The sequence below is a fragment of the Chlorocebus sabaeus genome, chromosome 14 (assembly GCF_047675955.1).
Source record: "Chlorocebus sabaeus isolate Y175 chromosome 14, mChlSab1.0.hap1, whole genome shotgun sequence".
Taxonomy (NCBI): domain Eukaryota; kingdom Metazoa; phylum Chordata; class Mammalia; order Primates; family Cercopithecidae; genus Chlorocebus; species Chlorocebus sabaeus.
Window position 1 is genome coordinate 93416040 of NC_132917.1, and position 18716 is coordinate 93434755.

Here is an 18716-nt window from a genome sequence, read left to right on the forward strand (position 1 = left end):
TGTAAGTTGTGCTTGGCTTTTCTACATTATGAACCCAGAAATTAAGCTTTTCTGTATATAACAAAAGCACAAATATCAATGGCTTAAACAAGATTAGGTCACCTGCTTCTCGTTAGGATGTAGAAAGACACGAATGCTTTCCTCCCATGGTGATGACAAGAATGAACCATATAAAAATCATATGTTCATGGGGCTTTCAACGATTGGAAGATGTAAGGAAGCTCTGATGAACTGAATTGCAGAGGGTGCACCCTGTGTAGGTGAGCAGAGATCCTGGAGCTCTCTGGGGCAAGTGCCTGAATGAGTTCAGGTGGGAAAAGTAGCAGCTGCCTCCAGGCAGGAGGCTTTGCAGGGTAAGAAGGAGCATCCTGCATCAGGGGCAACATGTGGGTCTGGAGGAATTCCAAATGCAAAAATTCATCTCTCAGCCCAGCAACTCTCTTCCTTCCCTGGAATTTTGCTGGGAAAGTGGTTTGGAGACGGGGTTGGTAACAGGGAGAATACAGACAGCCTCATACATCTCTGTGAGGCTTGGGTTCTGGAGCCCAGCAGGTGGTGAACCTGAAGGTGAATCCAAACTGTCTGAAACAACAGCCACTCCCCAGCTTCCGAACACAAAGAAAAGGTAAGAGTCCTTTAGTTACAGCAATGCAAGAGGCTGGGGTTGGGCTACCAGCGTTTCTCACATTAGATGTAAAGTGGTATGATGTGAATTCAAGGTAGAGATTGCCAGACTGGATAAAAAAGCAAGATCCAACCATATAGAATTTACAAAGACACACTTTAAATATGACACAGATACACTGAAAGTAAATGGATGGAAAAGGAAAAACATGGTAATGTCCAGACTCAATGTGAGAGGGAACTTACACAGAGGCGTGGTTGATTCTGGTATTGGGGGCTGTGACTCATTGGCATTGGGAGACATGGGCCATTGGCACTGGGAGGTATGGCCCATTGGTACTGGAAGGCATGGACCATTAGGACTGGGAGGTATGGCTCAATGGCACTGAGAAGCATGGGCCATTGCTGGGAACCATGGCTCACTGCACTGGGAGACATGGATCATTGGCTGGGAGGTGCAGCTCGTTGCCCTGGGAGGTGTGGATCACTGCACTGTGTGGGCGGGGTGGGGGGGGGTGCAGCTTATTGCCTGGAAGGTGTGGATCACTGCACCGGGAGGTGTGGATCATTGCACTAGGAAGCATGGACCATTACACTGGGAGGTGCAGCTCATTGCCCTGGGAGGTATGGGCCACTGCACTGGGAGGTATGGGCCACTGCACTGGGAGGTATGGACCACTGCACTGGGAGGTGCAGCTCATTGCCCTGGCAGGTGTGGACCACTGCACTGGGAGGTATGGACCACTGCACTGGGAGGTATGGACCACTGCACTGGGAGGTATGGGCCACTGCACTGGGAGGTGTGGACCATTGCCCTGGGAGGTATGAACCACTGCACTGGGAGGTATGGACCACTGCACTGGGAGGTATGGACCACTGCACTGGGATGTATGGACCACCGCACTGGAAGGTGTAGACCATTGCCTTGGGAGGTGCAGCTTATTGCCCTGGGAGGCATGGATCCTTGAACTGGGATGCATGGACCATTGCACTGGGAGATGTGGGCTATGGAGGCCATGTGGCATTTGAGTTATGGCAGAATGGGTCTGGGGAAGAGAATTCTGGGCTCAGAGAGTCTTCTGTTCTTTCTTGCTTTCTCCTCTGGAAATGGCTGCCTGTTCTTCCCCAAAGGAAGCTGAGGAATGTCTGCAGCAGGCGGGCTGTGTGGGGACCTCTAGACCACAAATGCCTGTCTCTTTCTGTGAACGCTTAGGCCTGGCGGGGTGTTCTAGCCAGCGGAGAGAACATGGCTGTGGTCTTTACCAGCCCTCCATTCCTCTTCCCCTCATAGATCTGTGAGAGAAAAGGAAAACGGATGTGTTCCTTCGTTTTAGATGGAAGGGCTTTGAGGACTGGAGAATACCCAGGGAGAAAGGGGTGATCAAAATATACCATTGTTCCGGGATGTAATTATAAAAAACTTGGGCACCGAATATGAATTCGGGAATCCTTGGTCCCCGTGCCAATGCAGCCAAACGCCTGCACAACGCGGGAGCAACTCCTGGGGTTGGTGGGAGGCCTGGCTGATGCATGATGGGTCTGAAAAACGCTCAGGCTTTGCCAGGTGTGTATCAGGCACTGATTGCAGCGATCGGATCGGCGTAGGCTGGCTTAGCGCGCCCTCTAGTGGCAGAAGGTCTAAAGAGCAAAATGCGAGCGTCCTTGCCACAGGGCAGATGATGCTGAACATGCACGCCACAGAAATGATGCTGGACATACATGCTTAAGAGACTTGTACTTAGCAATTATTGTGATTAGTCCGTTCTCACGCTGCTCTAAGGACACACCTGAGACTGGGTAATTTATAAAGGAGTTTTAATAGACTCACAATTTCACATGGCTGGGGAGCCCTTATAATCATGGCTGAAGGTGAAGAAGCAAAGGCACGTCTTACATGGTTCGTGCAGGGGAACTGCCCTTTATAAAACCATCAGATCTCGTGAGACTTATTCACTATCATGAGAAGAGCGTGGGAAAACCCCGCCCCCATGATTCAATTACCTCCCCCCCGGGTCCCTCCCATGACATGGGATTGTGGGAGCTACAATTCAAGAGGAGACTTGGGTGGGGATTCAGCAAAACCATATCAGTCACCATCTTAAATTGTTAATACATTGGAATTTATTTATGTCTGTAGTAAAAAAGGCCAGTCGCTTAGCTATTTCATGGGGGTTTTGAGGAATTACCACCATAACTTATGGGAGAGTGTTTTGGTAAATGGTTACATAAGTATGAGGAGTTTTAATGTTTTCATTAGAAATAATGGGTGGAATTTATAGGACAATTTATTAAGAAGCTTAAATGTATGTATGATCATTGATTAATCTAGGGCCATTTCTCACTTAGAGAAGTTGCTAAGCATTTTTGATTGCTGTCAATAGAGATTGAGTCTGTGGTAAAGCTTCCTCCTTGGTGGGCCTTTTGGTGATAGGATGGTCAGGGGAGGAAGGGCTGTGCTCCTGCAGCTTCTAATTCTGAATTACATTTATCAGGCCATGCAGTCTGGTTAGTGCCTGAGTTTACGTATAGGAAATGAATTCCATTTCTACATGCTGGGTTCTTATCAGAGCAGAAAAAAGAACCCACGCTATGCAGAAACATAAATGTCACCCATATGAACAAGGCACTGTCTTCAATATGGCAGGAAGGGGGCAGTGGTAGACGGGCAACTGGAGAGGGGAGTGTGTTCAGATGAGGCAGGCTGGTGCAGACATCTGGGGTCGACCACAGCGGATACTAAAATTCAGTGGGGGCTGTGGTGAGGGGGATGGAGGGGATGTGGGAGGTGAGTGGGAGCTGAGGCAAGAGGAGTGGCTCAGAGTGCAGCGGGGGGTCTTCGAGAGGACCAGAGAGGGAGGAAGCCTCTCCTTGGGAAGAATTGGGGGCAGGTCAGGAGAGGTTCCAGGCAGAGGCAGAGGTGGCTGGGCTGGGGTGGGGAAAGCTGCCCTTATCCTCCTTGTGACTCTCAGGGTCCTTGCACTGCTTTTCTGCTTCCAGATGAGATGGAGTAGCAGGGACGGCGTTTATTCTTCCACCTGACATAATTAACACAGGACAAAATAGACGAGGAAAAAAACAACAAAGCGAAACAGTTGCCACCAGACAGTGCAGAGCTGTGGTCCCTGAGAGGGAGAGACAGACGAGAGGAGCACTAGGATTTCCCCAGACAGTGTGGCCTGGACACCTTCCAAGCTGTGGCCCATGGATGTGGCTGCTGACATGGTGGGGTCCCTTCTGGGAAAGCACTGTATCAGTGAACAGCGACGTCCTTTTCTGATTGTTCTAGTACCACGCATTGTTTTCTCCCACTGTCCAACAAAGGAGGCAAGAATGCAGCGTGCCGCGTTCCTCTTACAGCAGCGCTCGGGGGGCACACCTGAACCTCGCTTTGGTTTCTCATGTGTTGGCTGAGTCAGCGAGTGTGCTGTGCTGTACCTCTGCCATTTGTAGCTCCTCAAATCTTTTCAGCACCCTCTTCACAGTTTGATGGTTCCCCACGGTGTACATCCTACCTTCTGATGAATCTCCAAATATTCCATTTCACAGCCATCCTTGCTTTTGAGGTGCAAACATATGATTTAGGTCCAGTGATCATAGGCACCTACTGAAGGCTTTGATCCCAAAGATCTCCTACAGCTGGGGCAGATTGCGGTGGAGGGGCAGGGGCAGGGGCTGACAGCTGTGACAGTGACGTCCTGATTCAGCAGCCTCCAGATGGGGCTGGAGCGGCTGCCCCTCACTGCATTAGTTCTATGGTGTGGCACTGGGGGTCTCTTTCTCCAGCATTCGATTTGGTTTTTTTTTTTTTTTAATCAGCTTTTCGTTATCTCTATTCACAAGTCATTATGATATTACTATTTATCAGTTTAATGTAACACATATGATAAAAAGTATCATATTAACAATGAGAACATTATTGGCTGGGCGCAGTGGCTTATGCCTGTAATCCCAGCACTTTGAGAGGCTGAGGCGGGCGGATCACCTGAGGTCAGGAATTCGAGACCAGCCTGACCATCATGGAGAAACCCAGTCTCTACTAAAAATACAAAATTAGCCAGGCGTGGTGGTGCATGCCTGTAATCCCAGCTAATTCAGCAGAATTGCTTGAACCCAGGAGGCGGAGGTTGAGGTGAGCCAAGATCACGCCATTGCTCTCCAGCCTGGGTAACAAGATCGAAACTCTGTCTCAAAATAAAAAAAAAGACATTATTTTATATAACCAATTTGCTGAATATGCAACCTTTTGCAACAGTAACTTAGTGGACCCAACTCTACCCTCTGAACCGACCAATTTTATGATTCTCCTAAAAAGTTTTGAGTTGGATATAGTTTCTTGTTGCTTCTTTCTGTGATCTGAGACTTAAGAATGAATCCCTGGAAACCAGCAATTGGAACCAGACCTCCCCAGGATCAGAGAGGACAGGAGTGGGAGAAAGGACACGGGACACGACTCCCACCATCTCCAGTACTGCGCCGTATGCTTGACCTCAGAGCATCCAGGCACTCAAAGTCACGTGTGCAGCCATGTCTATATCCTGCATCTCAGTGCCTGCAACTGTGACAATTAGCAGGATATGGGAGAGAGGACGCATGTCGTGGAGGAATGAGTCAGTCCCCAAAATTACATGAACATTTCTGAAATTTCAATACCAAGGGTTAACTTCTAAAACCCAAGTGTATAAACAGAAGCCATATAGCTAGCCATGAACTGAAATGCATGTGCAATACAGTGAAGGAGCTCGTGTGCATACAAAACCACACACATCTCATTCATCTCTCATTTTCACATAATTCGTTGTCTTGCTGGGTATGCAAGTGAGTGGTGGGGAAAGTGGTGCATCTGCAAGGCCGGCTGGGGCGAAGGATTTCAATGCTTCCAAAAGACGTGGGCTACAGAACTTTATTCCTCACTAAAGGGGATTCTCCCTTCTCAGCCAAGATGGTCCCATTTAAATCACTTTTTGAATTTCCTTTCAAGCTTTGATTGTGCAAATTCTAGTTTTTTGAGTTATTCCTTGGATTCTTCCTTTTTCTACTATGTCTTCATGAATAATTCTTGAATCCATGTTTACATCCAGCCCAAGGCTTCTTTCCTGTAGAGGTTTGTGAGTTTCAAAGATCTGATCATACTGTTTAAAAACAATAGCCTTGGGAGTCCACATGTCAGCTTCTCAGATCCATTTTCACAGTCTGATGGTGTCTGCTAGCAATGACCAGCGCCTGATCCAGAAGCAGTCTATTGCACCTCAGCTTGGAGGAAGAAGTGAAGGTACATGCAGTCTGGGAAAAAAAGAAAGAAAGAGAAAGGAAGGAAAAGGCAGGCAGGCAGGCAGGCAGGAAGGAAGGAGAGAGAAAGGTGATAGGTTTGTATGTGCTGGGTTGGATTTGTGTACTGTGTTCCCCAGGCAATTCTAATCCAGACTGCATTCCCCTCAATGTCTCTAAAGCTGTCACCTTTTAAAATGCTTGCTGTAGAATTTTCTTTTTCTTTTTTCTTTTTTTGAGATGGAGTCTCACTCTGTCACCCAGGCTGGAATGCAGTGGCATGATTTCAGCTCACTGCAACCTCCACCCCGAGGGTTCAAGTGATTCTCCTGCCTCAGCCTCCCGAGTAGCTGGGATTACAGGTACCTGCCACTGCACCCGGCTAATTTTTGTATTTTTTTAGTAGAGACAGGGTTTTACCGTCTTGGCCAGGCTGGTCCTGAACTTGTGGCCTTGTGATCCACCTGCCTCGGCCTCCCGAAGTGTTAGGATTATAGGCATGAGCTACCGCACCTGGCCCAAAGAATTTTCTTAAATGAATTTTTAAGTTGTTTCATATCAAAAAGGTCAACATCTTCACTTGGTCCTTTACTCATCTGAAAAGCATCCCAAACTTTCTTGTGCTGATGAAATTGAGTATAAACTGTGTTTCAAAGGGCTGCGTCATAGGAATTTGCATGCTTCTCCTCACACAGCAGAACCAAGTGCTGAGCGAGAGAGTCCTTTCTGTGCTGGAAATTTACAGTCTGCAGTTGATTTTTAGACAACAAATCCAAGGCTTTTAGGATTGTTGTCATTTCTATCATGAGGATTTTCTTTCTCTCTCTTTCTTTTCTTTTCTTCCTTTCTTCCTTTTCCTTCCTTCCTTCCTTCCTTCCTTCCTTCCGTCTTTCTTTCTTTCTTTCTCTTTCTTTCTTTCTTTCTTTCTTTCTTTCTTTCTTTCTTTCTTTCTTTCTTTCTTTCTTTCTCCTTTCTTTTTCTTTCTTTCTCTTTCTTTCTTTCTTCCTTCCTTCCTTCCTTCCTTCCTTCCTTCCTCTCTTTCTTTCTCTTTCTTTCTCTTCTTTCTTTCTCTCTCTCTTTCCTTTCTTTCTTTCTTTCTTTCTTTCTTTCTTTCTTTCTTTCTTTCTTTCTTTTCTTTCTTTCTTTCTCCTTTCTTTTTCTTTCTTTCTCTTTCTTTCTTTCTTTCTTCCTTTCTTTCTCTTTCTTTCTCTTCTTTCTCTCTCTCTTTCTTTCTTTCTTTCTTTCTTTCTTTCTTTCTTTCTTTCTTTCTTTCTTTCTTTCTTTCTTTCTTTCTTTTTCTTTCTTTCCCTTTTTCTCTCTCTCTCTCTTTCTTTCCCTCCCTCCTCCCTCCCTGTCCGTCCTTCCGTCCGTCCTTCCTTCCTTCCTTCCTTCCTTCCTTCCTTCCTTCCTTCCTTCCTTTTTCCTTTCCTCCCCTCCCCTCCCCTCCCGTCCCCTCCCCTCCCCTCCCCTTCCCTTCCCTTCCCTCTTTCACAGGGTCTTGTTCTGTCACTCAGGCTGCAGCACAGTGGTGCGCTCTCAGCTCCCTGCAACCTCGACCTTGCGGACTCAATCGATCCTCTCACCTCAGCCTTCTGAGTAGCTGGGTCTACAGCATGTGCCACCATGCCTGGCTAATTTCATTTTTTGTAGAGATGGAGTCTCACTATGTTGCCCAGGCTGGCCTTGAACTCCTGGGCTCAAACAATCTTCCTGCCTTGGCCTCCCAAAGTGCTGGGATTACAGGAGTGAGCCATGGCACCCGGCCCTGAGGACGTTTGGGATGATCCTCTTAAACTCAGCAACAGTCTCATCCATCTCTCTGTCACGGCCCACATCTTCCGCCACCTCTCTCCTCCTGTGTGCTACCTTTGTCCTATAATAAATTGTTTACTCCTTAAACCTGGTAGAGGGGATTCTGTAGTCTATAACCCCCACCAATGCATTTCTATCTAGCTGTTAGGAAAACCTTGACCGGGCACAGTAGCTCACACCTGTAATCCCAGCACTTTGGGAGGCCGAGGCAGGCAGATCACTTGAGGCCAGGAGTTTGAGACCAGCCTGACCAACATGGTGAAACCTTGTCTCTACTAAAAATACAAAAAAATGTAGTCGACTGTGGTGGCGTGTGTCTATAATCCCAGCTACTTGGGAGGCTGAGGCAGGAGAATTGCTTGAACCTGGGAGGTGGAAGTTGTAGTGAACTGAGATCACACCATTGCACTCCAGCCTGGGCGACACAGTAAGACTCTGTCTCAAAAAAAAAAAAAAAAAAAAAAAAAAGTAAAGAAAAGAAAGGAAAGCTCCCAGCTAAACACTCAACACATGCTCATAACAGGAGACACAGGGGAGGTGGTCCAGGGTGGGCAAGTCAGCCGTTCAGCAGCGACGTGAAGAAGCCAGTTCCTTCCACCTTCTACTCCTTGTTCTGTGGCTTCTTCCCCTTTGCAGTCTGGAGCTGCATTCCATTTCTAGTCTTCCAGGATCACTACTTTTCCCCATGGTGCTCAACAGGCCGTACAGGGCAGCTCTGATGTTGGCCAAGAATGGAACTGATGAGGTTAGGAGACACAAATCCATTCAGAGGAGGAAGCTTCTCCTTGGAAGCAGAATCTCCCTTTTTATATCCCTGAAAAACAGCCAGGAGAGCAGGAAGTCAAAGGCTTTCTCCTTTTCTGTGGCATGCCAGCGCCTGCTTTGGCTATGAACAGCAGGTCTCTCTCCCTTCACCACTGCGTTTGGATGAGACTCAGAGGCTGCTTTTGCTGTCATCTATTTGGCTTAGTTGGTAAGTTTCTGTGATTTGAGGCTTGTCACCACTTGTAAAGTTTTTGCTTGATCGTGTATTGTTTGTCCAGCTTTGGTTAAGGCCGCTTAAAACCCCGACTGTTGGAGACTTTGTGTGCAGGTTTCCCGTTTCATCATCATCGTGTTTTGTTGCAGAGTCAGGTTTGCATCTTGGAGAGTTCTGGTCCCTCTTCCTGAGTTTTGTGCCCAGTTCTGTTGATGGTTTCATCATAAATCTTATGGATGGAATCTTCTAGTTGCTTCTGGACTTTTCTGTTCTTTTGCTTTGCCTGCGCAGGGAGAGAGGGAGAAGTCCAATATTAAATGAGCCCTATTTTTACTCAATGTCTCTTTCTCCCTGACCACTCTATGTAAAATGTAATCATAACTCCTCCTTCCTGACAGGCACTTCTAGTCCTCTTTATCCTATTTTTCCTTTTGTCATAGCACTTGTCACCCTTTCCTATGTCATCTCTGCCTCAAGCTCTGGAATATAAAGTCCTCAATGGGAAATACCTTTATCTCTTTTGTTCACTGAGGTATTCTAATTGCTCAGAATGGTACTTAACACATATTAGGTGCCCAATAAATACTTTGTGAATAAATACTCAGGATTTTTAACAAAAGCCACCAAAGAAAACCTGCTTAACTTATTCAGAAGTGGAAATCTTGGGTGGGATTAATTCCTTATGAGACCTGAGGGAAGTGCAGGTGATAGTTTGTGTGTGTGTTCATTGTGCATTTTTATTGATACAAGACAGAAGCACTGGGAAGTGCACATGTCATGAGGATGCAGGTCCTTTGCTGGCTTGTTTATTTCAGGGGTGGTTAGGCATTATCACCCTGGGGTGGAGGGGTCAGCGATGAGCCCTCTGAGGCCATCCTGTGACATCCCGGGGGCACCTCCTAGTGTTTGTCATTCCCGACACCCCAGTGCCAGTGTCCTTGGCCTTGGAGACCTCAAGCTCTGCTGGTTTTCCCACCTCCCTAGCTGTCCCCTTCTAGTCTTTTCCCACCTCCTGACCAGACACTGAACGTCCTTGGGGCTGGTCTCCTTCATTTCTTGCTATATTCTCTCTCTCGCTCTTTCTTTCTTTCTTTCTTTTTTTTTTTTTTTTTTTATGGAGTCTCGCTCTGTCACGCAGGCTGGAGTGCAGTGGCGTGATCTCAGCTCACTACAACCTCCACCTCCTAGGGTCAAGTGAGTCTCCTGGCTCAGCCTCCCAAGTAATTGGGATTACAGGTACGAGCCACCATGCCCGGCTAATTTTTGTATTTTTTAGTATAGATGGGGTTTCGCCATATTGGCCAGGGTGGTCTTGAACTCCTGACCTCAAGTGATCCTCCCGCCTCAGCCTCCCAAAGTGTTGGGATTATAGACGTGAGCCACCCGTGCCCAACCGCTATATTCTCTTTCGATTCAATGTCATTCTTCCCTGTGCCTCTGCTTACCGTGGGGCACCCACTTGCAGAGGATGCCTGATTCCATGCCCTGGCTCCCTCCTTGGTGGTCTCATGCATCTCAAACTCACTATGCCCAACGCTGTGCTCAGACCTTCCAGCTCAAATGCGCCCTGTCTCAGACATGCTGCAACCATCCTCCTGGGAGTTGACACCTCTCCCCCGTGTCCCCTCACATCCAGTCTCTCAGCATGTTCCCTTGATCCTAACTTCTAAAGAGTCCTTGAAACTGCTCATTTCTACCTCCCGTGTGCCCACCAGACCCAGCCCCCACCACTTTTCCCTGAGGTAACCTCAGTAGAATTTACGCTAGTCTCCCTTCATTCTCTCATGCACACGACAAACCATTCTCTACCCCGAGGCTCGTGTGGTTTTTGGAAAGCTCAAATTTGATTGTGTCTATAATGAGTTCCCATTGCTCTGAGCTCAGTGTGGCATCTTTCATGGAGAAGGTCATGGCCAGCCCCCTTCCCCTTCTCTTCCTATCTTCCGGCCACCATGACCTACTGTCCAGTGGTCATGAGCTGAGTCTCTCATACCCAAGGCTTTTCCAGATGCTTTTTCTCTGCCGGAACACTCTTCTTGCCTTGCATCACTAGCAAAGATCCGCATGTTCATCAAGTACCTCTTAAATGTGACCTCTCCAGGGAAGCCTCCTCCACTCCCATTGCCCATTGCCCTGGCTCAGTCAGACCTCTCTGTGTCCTCCTTGTTGGTGCTCTCTCCTCTTGTCGTTGAATCGCTCCATGTTTAATGTCTGGATCCTCCACTTGACTGTGTGCTCTACAAGGGCAGGGTCTAGGCTGGCTGGGATGTTATGCTGCTGAATCTACAGGGCGAAGCATAGGAGGTGCTCAATAAACTCTGAATAGATTCTGAATAGATGTTTCACTGAGGGTAATACTGAGGAGTGGGTTGTTCTCAATCCTTACTGTAGACTCCAAATGCCAGTACTGTTGGGTGTTGCTTCCTCTGAAACACTCCTTGAAGCTCTGAGTGTCCTTTGGATGGTTTTATCCAACTCCACTCATGCCTCCATCCCTTGCTGCCTCTCCAAACACCTGCCTTCCCTGTGACTCTCAGGCCGTCAGCTGCAGTGACTGGGAGTGTGTGCCGCTTGGCTCTCACACTCGCCTCTCACTGTCCTTTCTCTCTCATGGGAGTTTATCATCTACTCTTCTCATTTCCTTGCCTTCGTCTCTGCAGCACCAATAAATGATCAATTTGACCTGAACTTCAGAAAGAAGCCATTCCTTAATTTTGGCAGAAGCACGATGGAGTAGAAAGTGACCAAGGAGATTGACTTCTGATCACGTCTCTATTGTGGCATGCCTTCACGGGCTCCCATTGTTCTTGTGGTTAAGGCCTTTACTATACGTTACAAGGGGTTGGAATCACTCTGGGGAAATGACCGAAACTCCCTGAGCTTTGTTTCCTCAAGAGGAATGTGAAGGGGATTGGATTAGATTCCACCCACAAGCATTTCCGTCTCTTACATTGCCGGAATTTGTCCCAGAATCGTAGAAGCAAACCTTGTTCAGAGAGGCCATATCCAGCTTTACAAAGAAAAAAAAAAAATCACTGTGCTGGTGAGGTAGGCCTCAGTCCTGGTCACATTTCTCTCTTGCCTCCAGATACCTGTGCTTCCTCCCTCTCCTGCCTCTCCGGAACATAAACAGCCCCCTGAAGGTTGAGGATGTTCCTTCTCCCCACTCCCAACCTGTCACCCCAACTTCCAGATTTCTTTAAAAGTCAAAGAAAAAGGAAATTTTCAGGAAGGAGATCATGTCTAAGAGCTTTTTATTAGTCTCATCTTCCAATTTCCTGTAGATTCAAGCTTCTTTCTTTCTGTCGTGCGGGGCTTAATATCCAGTGGCTGTTTGACAACAGCACCAGGAAATGGAATTTCCATCCTGATTCTGCCTGGAACCTTGGGCAAACTGCCCAAACCTGCCTCGCTGTCCTCCTGAGAGTAGCAGTCCCCACCCTACAGGCTTCTGGGGCGAGCAACAGAGACCTAATATGAAAATGGAACCAGAGAGCTCTGAGATGGATGTAAAGTGCTCAATAAATGTATGCAGGTATTGTTTATTAATTTCTGCCGTAGGCAGATTGCAGCCCCCAGGCAAACTCTGAGTAGAAGGATCCTATAAAAACAAGCCTCCTGCTTCTCTCTCTCTCTGGTTTTTTTTTTTTTTTTTTTTTTTGAGACAGAGTCTCACTCTGTTGCCCAGGCTGGAGTGCAGTGGCGTGATCTCGGCTCTTTGCAAGCTCTGCCTCCCGAGTTCACGCCATTCTCCTGCCTCAGCCTCCCGAGTAGCTGGGACTACAGGCACGCACCACCATGCCTGGCTAATATTTTTGTATTTTTAGTAGAGACAGCGTTTCACTGTGTTAGCCAGGATGGTCTTGATCTCCTGACCTCATGATCTGCCTGCCTCAGCGTCCCAAAGTACTGGGATTACAAGCGTGAGCCACCGCGCCCGGCCGCCTCCTGCTTCTCTCGTGAAGCCTGGGTTCTGCTCTGGTGTCTCCCCAGCTCATTGCTGGTGGACTGCACACTGGGCCCTGTCTCAGCCAGGTTGGCCATGTGAGGAGGAGTCAGTGTGGCACTGCTTCCTGCCAAACTGAGGCTGCCCTTCTTGTAATAAGGAGGTGAGCCTGTCTCAGGGAAGCTTCTTTTCCTAAATTTCAGGGAGGGATTCTGAACAGGATGCCACTGATTTTTAAAAAAATGAACCTAACAAGACATGCATTTTCGTGGGTGTAATCCTGTTTGAAGTGGTCACATTTGGGGTTTTTACGTACTTGCACCTATTACTGGTGAAACTTCTGTGAATGGGCTTCAGAACATGAATAGCCTCAGTGGTGGCAGAGTCTCATGATTTAAAGTTACCTTATAGTTGAGAAATGGCCCCGCAGCGTAGGTGATGGCGTAGTCCCCACTTGCCATTCTATCTGGAACCTGGAAGGTGGTCAATCCATATTCACTGAAATGAACCAAGAAACGAGACTGTGGCTATAAGGTAGAGGATATTCATTTGCTTGTGAAGCTTCTAAACAAGATCTTCCAAACGGTTAAGAGAACACTTGGATATCTTTATGATGGCGTGTTTGCTTTGAAAAATAAACACGAAAGAGATCCATTATGTTATAGTTCTCTTTCTAGCGAGTACCCCATCAAGGCATCATATCCCTCTGTGTAGCAATGGAAAGGCATTTAACCCATTGATTGAACCTCTGTGCCTCAGTTTCCTCATCTCTAAAATAATAATAGAACCTAGCTCATATAACTGTTAAGGAGGACCAAAGGAGGCAAAATGTTGTGACAAAAGTTGCAGAACACAGTGGAGTGTATTTCATTCATTCCCAAGTCTGAGCTCACGTATAGAATAATGCCACAGTCTATGGCCCTGTGTCCTGAAATGCTCTTCCTCCAGGTCTTTTTGGAGCAAGAGCTCCAAGGGGCTGTTCCCTCAGACAATAGCCTAGGTGATTGGAGCCCTTGGCTAGGGAGAACAGACCTGGAGGTCGGTTCCAGTGTGGGACAGTTGGTCATATTTCCCAGTCACCCTCTGCCAAGCAAAGTGGGTGAGCCAGTGGCAGTCTTTGGCATTGGGTGTGTGATACCATCTGTGGCCAGTAGGTGGCACAAGTTGCCCATCACTGCCGCCAGCTTCACTCCATTGGGTGCTTTCTCAGAAGGGGAAGATCTATTTCTAATCCAGTCCTGGCTTTATGGCAATGCTTAATCACATGGCAGGGAACATGCAGTAACTACTGGTATTTCTGTAAACATGCATGCTAAGAAGCAGCTGCCAGTTGGAAATGAGGATGGAGGGAACACTCACTGAGAGGTCTCCCGAGGACAATCTAAAAAAGGAAAACCCTGAGGGTTTTAAAATTGTAGAGCCAGTTAACCTTTGTGACTCATGGAGAGAAACGTTTAGAACCCAGAAGGACAATGAGACTACATCCTGTGGATTGTAACCTGGTCCAAGGTCCACCCTGTCCCCTCCACCTTCCTTCAGCTATGAAGTTGAGGAAGGAGAGACAAGATCACCTTGCACGGAGCCAGCTTATCCACCTCACGACCCCCAGCAGGGCCAGGCTGCACCTTCTGGGCTGTTTGCTTATTTTTTTACTCTTTTGTCCTGGCAAGTTGCCTGCTTCTTGGGTTTGTCGTTTCCCTGGAGGAATGTTTATTTGAATCTCATTCTACCATTAATAAAATTGGCACCAGATAAATACGAAGCGGATGAAGAGACACATCACGGCAAAACAAAAAGTGGAATGTGGTCAACAATGGGGCGATGAGAATTTTAACACATGTGGACACTTTTTAAATAAAAATTTTCATTGTAGTAAAATACACATAACATAAAATTTACCATCTTAGCCATTTCTAAGTGTACAGTTCAGTGGTGTCAAATACGTTCACACTGTTGGGCAGCTAATCTCCAGGACTCTTCATGTTGTAAAACAGAAACTCTCTACCCGTTATACAACAACTCCCTATTCTTCTCTCCCCCAACCACTGACAGCCACCATTCTACTTCCTGTCTCTATGAATTTGATTACTGTAGTGTCAATGAAAATAAACTCTGTAAGATATTTGAAGAGATTTATTCTGAGCCAAATATGAGTGACCATGGCCCCTGACACAGCCCTCAGGAGATCCTGAGAACGTGTGCCCAAGGTGTTTGGGGCGCAGCTTAGTTTTATACATTTTAGAGAGGCATGAAACATCAATCAAATACATTTAAGAAATATATTGGTTTGGTCCAGAAAGACGGGACAACTCAAAGCTGGGTTGGGTGGGGAGTGGGGCTTCCAGCTTATAGGTAGATTAAACAATTTTCTGGTTTACAATTGGTTGAGTTTATCTAAAGACCTGGGATCAATGGAAAGAAATGTCTGGGTTGAGATAAAGGATTATGGAGACCCCAGTTTTTGTTTTCCAGAGGAAGCCTTCAGGTGGTAGGCTTCAGAGGGAACAGGCTGTGAAATATTCCTTATCAGACTTAAAGTCTGTATTGACGTCAATGCTGGAGAGGTATCATGAGGCTTGTCTGAACCCTGCTTTCCATCATGGCCTGAAACAGTCTCTCAGGTTAAATATTAAAAGAGCCCTGGCTGAGAAGGAAGCCCTTTCAGATGATTGTGGGGGCATGGGGGGATGGTTAGAATTTTATTTTTTGTTTACACTAGGTACCTCGTATAAGTGGAATCACACTATTTTGTCTTTTAGTGACTGGGATATTTCAGCATAATGTCCACAAAGTTCATCCATGTTGTAGCACGTGTCAGAATTTCCTTCCTGTTTAAGCTGAATAATATTCTATTGCGTGTGTGACGGTTAATTTTACGTATCAACTTGACTGGGCTAAGAGGTGTCCAGATAGCTGGTACAACATTATCTTTGGATTTGTCCGTGAGGGCGTTTCCAGAAGAGATGAGCATTTGAATCAGTAGGCTGAGTAAAGAAGGCCCGCCTTCGCCAGTAGGTGGGCATCAACCAATCTGTTGAGGGCCCAAGTAGAATTAAAAAAGGCAGAGGAAGGGTGAATCCTCTCTTTCTCTTCTTAGCTGGAGTATCCATCTTCTCCTGCCCTGGGGAATTGGAGCTCCTGGTTCTTGGGCTTTCTGACTCAGGAACTCATCACCCTTAGCCCTCCAGGTTCCCAGGCCTTCAGCTGAGTAGTGGTCACTCCAGTGGCTCCCCTGGTTCCCAGGCCTTCAGATTCAGCCTGAATGACACCACGGCTTTCCTAGTTTTCCAGCTTGCAGATGGCACAGGGTGGGCCCCTTTGGCCTCCTTAATTGGATGAGCCAATGCCTGCAATAAATCTCCTCTTATGTATCTGTATATATTCTACTGGTTTTGTTTTTCTGGAGTACCCCGGCTAATAGCGTATGTACATACCACATTTTGTTTATCCACCCATTCACCAACGGACACTCCAGCTGCTGCCTTCTGGCCATTGTGCATAATACTGCCGTGAACATGTTGTAAAATGCCTCTTCAAGACCCTGCTTCCAATTCCTTTGGGTATATGCCCAGAAGTTGAATTGCTTTTTCATACAGAAATTATTGTTAATTTTTTGTGTGGAACAGCCATACTGTTTTCCATGGTGATTGCATCATTTTGCATGCCCGTCAGCAGTGCACAAGGGTTCCCGTTTATCCACATCCTTGCCAACATTTGTTATTTTCTGTTTTTCTTTTTTCTTGATGGTAGCCATCCTAATGAATGTGAGATGGTGTGTGGACACTTTAAGTTTGCTCTTTCTAGGACTTCTTCTGGAGCGGGCAAGGCTCCCTGATATCTTCCTATGAAAGTAGTGTTACTGTAAAGATGGCATTTTCCTGCTGGTCACGGTGGCATGCACCTGGAATCCCAGCTATTCGGGTGACTGAGGCGGAAGGATTGCTTGAGTTGAGGAGTTTGAGGCTGCAGTGCACTATGATTGCTCCTGGAAATAGTCACTGCACTGGAGCCTGGGTGACATAGTGAGACCTTGTCTCAAAACAAACAAGCAAACAAACAAACCCACCCAGACATTTCCCCTTCTGCCCTCCCCTCAGAGCTCTGCCTAGAGAGCCTGCTGAGTGTGGTTACTTCTGGGTTGGTCTCTCCACCCTGGGAACCCACTTGAGAGTGACTTTATTTGGAACAATCTTCAGTCACAGGAATCTTCTGGGATGTCACCAGACCATTGTTTTGAAGAGTACACAGCCTCGAACCCTCTGTGGACAGAAGCAAGGCAAGCTGATTCATTAACCACACTGCGTCACCCTTTTGCCCTAGAGGTTAGATGGTCCCAGGAGCCCCCCTCCCCAAGACGCTCCTCAGCGTGGGGGTAGGAGAGTGGGAAGTTCTAGATCCTCAGCTTGGCCTTCAAATATTCCATTACATTGCCAGGGTCATGGCACACCCACGTTTATCCAAAGGGGACAGGGGTCTTCAGAAATGTCTGCCCATAGTATCCTTTGGTTACCTCAAACACATTCTCTTGAAGCTGTTTAACTGCCATACATGGTTGTGGGCTGACCTTTTCTTCCCAGATTCACGTATTTAAACAAAACAAAACTCTCGAGCATCTCTGAAGAGAGAGGTTATATGGCAGAGGCAAGTCAGCAAAAGGCAGAGATCTGAGAGTGATGGGGAGGGAGACACAGGGCTCACGGTGTGACAAGCTTCTTGGTGAGTGGTCAAGTGCGTAATGGCCAGGTAGGCGGGTGGTGGGATGTGCTCAGGCAGATCTGCGTCTGAGTCCCAGGCTGGTCACTAGTTTGCTCCGTGTCCTTGGGCAAGCTCCTTCCCTTCTCTGTGCCTCGGCTTCCTCATATACTAAATGACAGTAGTGAGAGCTAGCTCAGAGCTGTCGGGAGGTTTCAGTGAGTGGATGATGTAAGTAGAAGTGTCTGGAATAGCGTAGGTGCTCTTTAGTGTTCACTCACTGCTGTGGTTTGAGTGTGTCCAAAGTTCGTGTTGGAAACCTAATTCTCAACGCCAAAAGTATTGAGATGGGGGACCTTCAGGAGGTGATTACGTCATGAGGGCTCTGCCGTCGTGAATGGATTAATGGTGTTACCTCGGGAGTGGGTTAATCATTGAGGGAATGGTTTCCTGATTAATGGATAAGTTCAGTCCCCTTTCTGTATTGTTCCCTCCTGCTATTTTGTCCTTCCACCTTCCCCCATGGGATGACACAGCAAGAGAAAGTCCTTGCCAGATACAGTCTCCTTAACCTTGGACTTCCCAGCCTTCAGAGCTGTAAGAAATAATTTTTTTTTGTTGTTGTTTTTAAAATAAACCACCAGTATGTGGTATTCTGTTATAGGCTAAGACACTTTCTTTCTCCACTAGCCACTTGCTCAGTACAAGTTGAGAGAAGAGTGCTGTGAAACTCAAGTTTAGGAAGAGAGGAGAAGGTTAGGGCAAGTGAGCAGGCAGGGCTTGTCTTTCACCCACCTGCGTTTAGCCAACAGCCAACAGTGGCAGCTGCCGGACTGGTGGACATGTTCCCTGCCATGGAGAGAGGGGGGTGGTCCTGCTGTAAGACTCTGGTTATGGGATCCTTTCCTCTCCCTGGCAAAGGGATAAGTCCCACACAGTAGCTGCCATGGTGATTCTGACTCCAGAGGGCTCATCTTTGCAAGTGAAGGCCCTACCCAGATTTTTTATTTTTTTGAAATGGAGTCTCGCTCTGTTGCCCAGGCTGCAGTACAGTGGTGTGATCTTGGCTCACTGCAACCTCCACCTGCCAGGTTCAAGTGATTCTCCTGCCTCAGCCTCCCAAGTAGCTGGGACTACAGGTGCCCACCACCATGCCCGGCTGATTTTTGTATTTTTAGTAGAGACGGGGTTTCCCCATGTTGGCCAGGCTGATCTGGAACTCCTGACCTCAGGTGATCTGCCTGCCTTAGCCTCCCAAAGTCCTGGGATTACAGGTATGAGCCACTGTGCCTGACCTTTTTCTTTTGTCCAGATTTCATTTCTTTTCTTTCTTTCTTTCTTTTTTTTTTTTTTTGGAGCCGAGTTTTGCTTTTGTTGCCCTGGGTGGAGTACAATGGG

The 18716-nt window shown here is 47.1% G+C and overlaps 1 pseudogene; it reads right to left on the reverse strand.

Annotated features, from left to right (window-relative positions):
• Positions 1–5390: 5390 nt before the first annotated feature.
• LOC119622379 (centromere protein N-like) lies at positions 5391–7704 on the reverse strand (annotated as a pseudogene).
• Positions 7705–18716: the final 11012 nt, after the last annotated feature.